Genomic DNA, 7,198 nt, shown 5'->3' on the forward strand with positions numbered 1-7,198 from the left:
CAATGCCACTGGGCCCCAAGCATATGACTACACTGCTGATGGGAGTACAAATAGACACAACCAGGTTGTGAAACTGTATGGTAGAATCTACAAAAGGTGAACATAGCATATCCTTTGGTCTAGCAATTTCACTTTTAGATAGAAACCTATAGTTCAGATAAATATGTGTATTTGTGAACCAAAAAAACATGTATAAGAATGTCCAGAGCAGCACCATTTATGATAACCTCAGACCAAAACATCCCAAATGCCCATCAGCAGAATGGATAAATTAATTGTGCTATATTCTCACAACGGAATGATAGACAGCAAGGAGAATAAATGAGCATGTACAGCAAAATGATTTTTACCTACAGAATGTTATGTTTAAGGAATCAGACGCATAAGAGTACATATGAGGAAATACCATAAAGTTCAATGTAGGCAAAATTGATCATTGATGATAGAACAGAGGCTCATGGGTACCTGGCTGGGGAGTAATGACTGTAGGGGACTCAGCAGGATGTTAGCACAGTTGCCTTCCTCACCTTCGGGGGACGTGTTTCTAGACCCCAGTGAAGTCTGAAACCACGGATAGTACCAAACCCTATACAATACTATGTTTTTTCCTATACATACATACCTATGTTAAGTTTAATTTATAAATTAGGGACAGTAAGAGATTAACAATAATAACAAATAATAAAATAGTACAATTATAACAATATATTGTAATAAAAGTTGTGTGAATATGGTCTCTGTCTCTCTCTCAAAATATCTCATCATACTGTACTCACCCTGCTTCTTGTGATCATATGAAATGATAAAAAGCCCATGTGATGTGATGAAGTGAGGTGAATGACGTAGGCAATGTGACATAACATTAGGCTACTGACCTTCTGACCATACGTCAGGAGGATCGTCTGCTTCCAGACGACAGCTGACCCCAGGTAACTGAAACCATGGAAGGCAAAACCATGGATAAGGGGGAATGACTAGAATGTTCTCTTTCTTCACATGGTGTTGGTTACAAGGGTGGGTTTACTTTGTGAATATTCATCAAGCTATTCACTCAAAATGTGTGCATTCCCCTGTTGCATGTCACCCTCCAGTATAAAATTAAGAAATGGATTTGGTTTCAGAAAATCATATATAAGAAAGTATCCAGTCTTTTTCCTAAATAACACAAAAATTTTACCTACCTCCCCTTAGAGGAGTGCTGAGAGAAGCCGAATGCAGAAGCATATTTTGTTTTAGAAGGAAAGGGAGCTTAAGACCCTTGGCAGTAAAGCTTTCTGTGGAACAGAGAGGGTAGCAACCATTTTGGACAGGGGCCTACAGCAGCTCTGGATTTAGGGAAACACACTGATTTTTCACTCCCCAAAGCCAAGTGAAAGGATGAGGAAAGTTGACTCTGGCAGCCTGAGTTTGACATTTAACAACTGTCACACAGCCTCCACCAGGAAATGTCTGGCCAGATTCATACCATTTTCCAAACAGTGGGCAGCTGTCTTGGCGTCTCCTTTTCATATCTGATAGTCAGAGAGACACTGTTCATGCCAGGTTCTGCTGATCTTTCCAGACTAAGTACCTCAGAAGTGAGCATACTTTGTACAGTTTTATGCCTAGTTCAAGTGAGAAGCCCTCACTCATGAAGGAAATTCAGTGTGAGCCATTTGGGGAAGGCACCATTGTGACAGAGGACATTTATGTCTCATCTGTTTCTGGTCCTCTTTCTTTTGCCTTGTTCCCTTGTTATATTTAAACTAATTTAAGACATCATTCTGCTAAAATAATGATTTTTATCATGCCAAGGCTATGGAGTGGGAGATTTTTGAACATCGGAGACCCCGCTATCCTCCTCTTTTCTGTGACGAAGACAGCTCTGCACAAGCCATGTCATCATCACCCACTGCCGTGCAATGCAACATAGGACCAGGTGATGTGTATGGAAGCTAGCGGCACACTTAGTGTGTGGGCCAATTTTAACTCCTCTCTTCTCTCTATGATAAAATTGTTTTCAGTAACTATCTTGAAATGACACAAATAATAATCAGAAAAGAAATATAGACAATAAACATTTTATTTTATTGCCTCTCCTAGTCATGTCAATAAAAACAATAAAAATATAATAAAACCAAAAGGTCTGCAAAAGGTGCAATTTAGGGAGCCATCACAAGGATCACACTTTATTTTCTTGATTCATTCTTTAGCAATTAAACATTTAATCAAATTTCAGATTTAAACATATTATTCAAATTCAGTAAAATTTTTCATGCAAAGATTAAAATTTGCACTCACCAAATAAAAATGTTACACCTTTCATTTTCAATTTTAAACATAAATAAAAACTCCACTGGTCACTTAAGATGACAGAATTGAACTAACTCAAGATCTGTTTCTTTGCTTTCATAATCACTGTGCTATCAATGTTTAGATTATGTTATTTAAATGCAGGAATATATTATCTCTAAGGGTTAGACAAGTTAAATGCACTTGAGTCATCTGGAACCCTCCTGTTGCGAATGTATTCTTCAGGGGCACCTGGGTGGCTCAGTCAGTTAAGTCTCTGCCTTTGGCTCAGGTCATCCTGGGATCGAGCCCTGCATCATATCAGGCTCCACGTTCAGAAGGGAGTGTGCTTCACCCTCTCCTCCCTCTACTCCTCTCTCAAATAAATAAATAAAATCTTAAAAAAAAAAAAAAGGATGCGTTCTTCAAATGAATGTGTATAGTTGAGTCTGCCTGTGTTGGGAGCTGACTGTATAGCTAGGAGTTTTCTGAGTTAACTTGTAGAATGCAAATGTTTATTAAAGGATAAGTAATAAAAGCATGCCAAATTGAAACGTACTATAGAGAGCAAGATGGGGTCACTCATGTCAAGCAATGACATGAGCAGCCAAGGATGTTGCAGCTAAGACCAGATACTGCCAAAAACCAGCACAGGCTGAAGATACCTAGAACTGATAATAACCAGCAGACCAGAGGAGATCTGCAAAGATCCAAGACTGGGTAAACTCCTTTAAAATTTTTTTGCAGCAAACCATCAGACTCTTCTGATGCTGATCCTTTCATATCTTTGCCCATCAAGAAGACAAGTGCCACCGAGGGCTCTGCCCAATTGATCTCTGAACATAACAGATATTCTCCACTGCTTGAACATAAGCAGCAACATGCCCAGAACTGACCCTGACTGGACCAAGGCCTCATCTCAATAGTGTGTTCACCAACTGACTTCACATTTGGCTCATTAACTTCCTCCTCCTTGTTGCATCTTATTGTGTGACTTCATATTGCACTTTGCTTGGTGTGACATGTATGAAGCCCGGTGAACATGTAGTGAATGTCTTCAAGTCTGTAATCCTGAACCCATTTTACAATTATGGTAATCCTGGTTTATGACTGAATAAAGGTGATATTGTGTAATGACACACCTCACATGGGCACCTCCATAGTATGCTCGTGACACATACATTTTTTTTTGAGATTTTATTTTTATTTATTTGAGAGAGAGAGAGAGAGAGAGCACAGGAGGAGTGGGAGAGAGAGGGGCAGGCTCTCCACTGAGCAGGGAGCCCAATGTAAGGCTCGATCCCAGGACCCTGAGATCATGGCCCAAGCCGAAGGCAGACACTTAACTGACTGAGCCACCCAGGTGCCCCCATACATACTTTTTTTTATTAAAATTTAACAGCTCAACACCAAAACCCAATTTAAAAAATGGGTAAAGATACACACATTTTTCCACAAAAGGTACACAAAAGGCCAATAAATACATGAAAAGATGCTCAATATCACTAATCACTATGGAAATGCAAATCAAAACCACAAGGAGATATCGCCACATACCCCTTAGTATGTCTACTATAAAAAAAACCAAAACAAAACAGAAAATAGTAGTGTTGATGAGGATGTGGAGAAATTAGAAGAACTCATCTGCATTGCTGGTAAGAATAAAAAAGTGTGTGGCTGCTATGGAAAATAATATGATCCTTCCTCAAAAAATTAAAAATATAATTACCATATTACCTAGCACTCCCACTCCTGGGTATATACCCCAAAGAATTAAAATCTGGGTCTTGAAGAGACAATTGTACACCAGTGTTTATAGCAGCATTATTCACAATAGTCAAAAATGGAAGCAACCTGAGTGTCTCATCCACAGATAAATGAATAAGCAAACTGCAGGATACACATACAATGAAATAGTATTTAGCCTTAAAAAAGGTGGGGGGAATTCTGACACATACTATCATGTGGATAAACCTGGAGGACATTCTGCTAATTGAAATAAGCCAGTCATAAAAGGACAAATATTTATGATTCCACTTATATGAGGTATCTAGAAGCATCAAACTCATAGAAACAGAAAGTAGAATTGGGGTTGCCATGGGCTGCAGGGAAGGGGTGGTGGGGAGTTAGTGTTTAATGGACGCGAAGTTTCAATTTTGTAACTGAAGAGACTTCTAGAGATGGATGGGGGTGACAGTTAATGTACTTAATAGCCCACGGAACTGTATACTTAAAAAAAAAAAGGTTAAGATGGTAAATTTTATGTTATATGTATTTTACCACAGTAAAAACTCAATAAAAAGTGTAACGATGACTTAGAATCTAGACCAAAAAATTATGTTTTGTAGAGAAGTATTTTATCACTGACATCATTCAGAATGGTTTCTGTGCTGTGACAATAGAGAGACAACTGACTCTAAACTGGTCTTTGTACTCAGTGATGGGTTTTTAGATAGACATCCTAAAGTCCCTGTCCCCAACTCTCCCACTCTTTTCTCACCATTACCTCCAGGTCGTTTCTGTCTCTATCATCCTCCCCCAAGTGAGGAGTGGGGGCAGCATCTACTGCGGTCACTGAAGAGACTCTGGTCCTTGAGAGTCTTCAGAGTAGAGTGGCTAAGAACAAAGCGACCTTCCTCTGGCCACTGTAGGTCCTATCCTGTAGCACAATCTCCCTGTATTTTCATGCTAACAAGAATGTGGCTACTTTGCTCTGGTTTAACAAAGTGTCCATCCTCTGGGAAGGAACTGGGAGAAGATGTGGGCAGAAAGTAGGGAACAGGGAGAAAAAGAGTCTTGCCATGACTGAGTTTGAGGCTTTCACTCATGGTGAGGGCAGGTGGGAAGTCATCTCAAGTCCTTCCATTATTAAATTGTAAGTCAGTATGAAAATCCTCAGAGGGTTCACTGTGTGAGGTGACGTGTTAGGTGGTGGGGGAACTATTTTGCCTTTCACCCACAGGAGGCTGCTCATGCCTTGACAGACCTCTTTACTCTCTTCAGACATGAAGGGTAGCAGAATATGCCACTCCAACATATGCCACTTTGAAGATTTTTTTTTTTTAATTTATTTATTTGAGACAGAGAGAACGAGAGAGAGAGAGCACATGAGAGGGGGGAGGGTCAGAGGGAGAAGCAGGTTCCTTGCTGAGCAGGGAGCCCGATGCGAGACTCGATCCAGGGACTCCAGGATCATGACCTGAGCTGAAGGCAGTCGCTTAACCAACTGAGCCACCCAGGCGCCCAAACATATGCCACTTTGATATAAGGGTTATTTTGACCTGAAAGCCATTGAGAATAAGTGGATAAAGAAAAGCTCTCCTCCCTCATCCTATTTGCCTAAAAGTGGGGCATACATTTGCAAAGGTGTCTCCCCTCCCTTCTATAACATGAAGAAGAGAAGTTGATCACTAGAGACAACTCTGGACCCTTATCATCCCAGAGATCGTACCAGAGGAAGCTACATAACATTCTTTGCTTCAACTGGCCCTTATCTGTCTTTTCACATATATTCACCTTCCCATAATTTGCCAGCCCTAGAAGCTCAGAGTCCTTTGCTTTTGTTTTGTAACTTGTCCTTTTTTCTTCATGACAATATTGTTATTTTGTTAATGTGTTATATAAGCTCATGTTTTGACTACCCCTTGAGTCATCCATCACTGAATGCTCCCATGTGTATGCACGATGCACATTCATAAACTTCTGTTTTTTGGTCTCTTGTTAATCTGCGTTTTGTGACTCTAATTTGTACGGCCCCAGATGGAGAACCAAAGATGGGTAGAAGAAAAAGTTTTTTTCTCCACTACAGACATGGCCAATGAATGAAGATAATCTGGGCTTTGCTGGGAAAGTACAGGAGAAGGAGAGCACTGTTACCCACAAATATGCTACCCAAACAACTTATGTCAACAAACTGGCCAACCTGCCCCCATGGCACACTCCAAAGGTATGAAATTGGAAGGTCCAGCATGCTCTTCCCTTAGACAGTCTTCATATTGCACTATTCCTGTGAGCCCGTTGGCATATCTGATTTCATCCTGATTCTGCTATGTTTTGCTAGTGACCCAAGTATATTCTCCCTCATGTCTATCTTCACCTTAAGTTCCACCAGGACCTTGGTTTTTTGAGCAAATCATTCTGATGTGTTGTCAGCACCTTGCCACGGGCCTCCACAGATGAACACTCCATGCTGTTTGCCCAAGGCTGGGATCTCCTAATTCAAGAGTGCAAACTGGACACCTCTTTCCTCTCATCTCTTCAGGATTAAATCCACATTGGTGAGGAAGTCTACACATTTACTACAAAGAGTATTAAATGTGGTCTTTTGTCAGTTTCCCAAGGGTTTCTAGATTTGTTGAGCAAGTCTTACAATTTGCTTTGGGTCTCCTCTTCTTTCTCTTTCTACACCTCTCCTCTTCGTCTTCCAGTTCCTGGGTTCCTCTTCTATGCCTCATCTTCTTATCATGTACTCATGTAGTGGGATGGCCTGTTCTGGCTTCAGGGCCCTACTGATTCCGGAGAACTCCTGGTCTTCGATTATAAACTTGCTTGAAGTACAGTTTTAAGTACTGAGTTTGTACAGTTAAATGTCTATAAAAGACACGTTTCCCTCCAACAGGCTCTGCACAATGCTAACTGTCCTACTAGTGTATGGAAATCTCTTCAAAGTTCTAGTGCTGTCTCTTGCTTCTATGTGAATTCCCTGTTATTTGGCACACTGGATTCTCTGTGTGACCAGCTTTCTTTGTGAGCTTTGAGGACTTTTTAAAGCCACTTTCGTGGGAAGAGCTGCTTGTTGCTTGGAGCTTGGAGCTTGGTTGTGGGCAGGCCCATGACACTTTTGGTATAAAAATCTCCTGACAGTGGCAGCTCATGAGTATTGCTGCAGTCACTTCAAGGCCAAAGTTGTACGAACTGTTCTTTCTTA

This window comes from Mirounga angustirostris, unplaced genomic scaffold, assembly GCF_029215605.1.
Source record: "Mirounga angustirostris isolate CCGP_5_RB_7025 unplaced genomic scaffold, mMirAng1.0.hap1 SCAF_4, whole genome shotgun sequence".
NCBI classification, from domain to species: Eukaryota; Metazoa; Chordata; class Mammalia; order Carnivora; family Phocidae; genus Mirounga; species Mirounga angustirostris.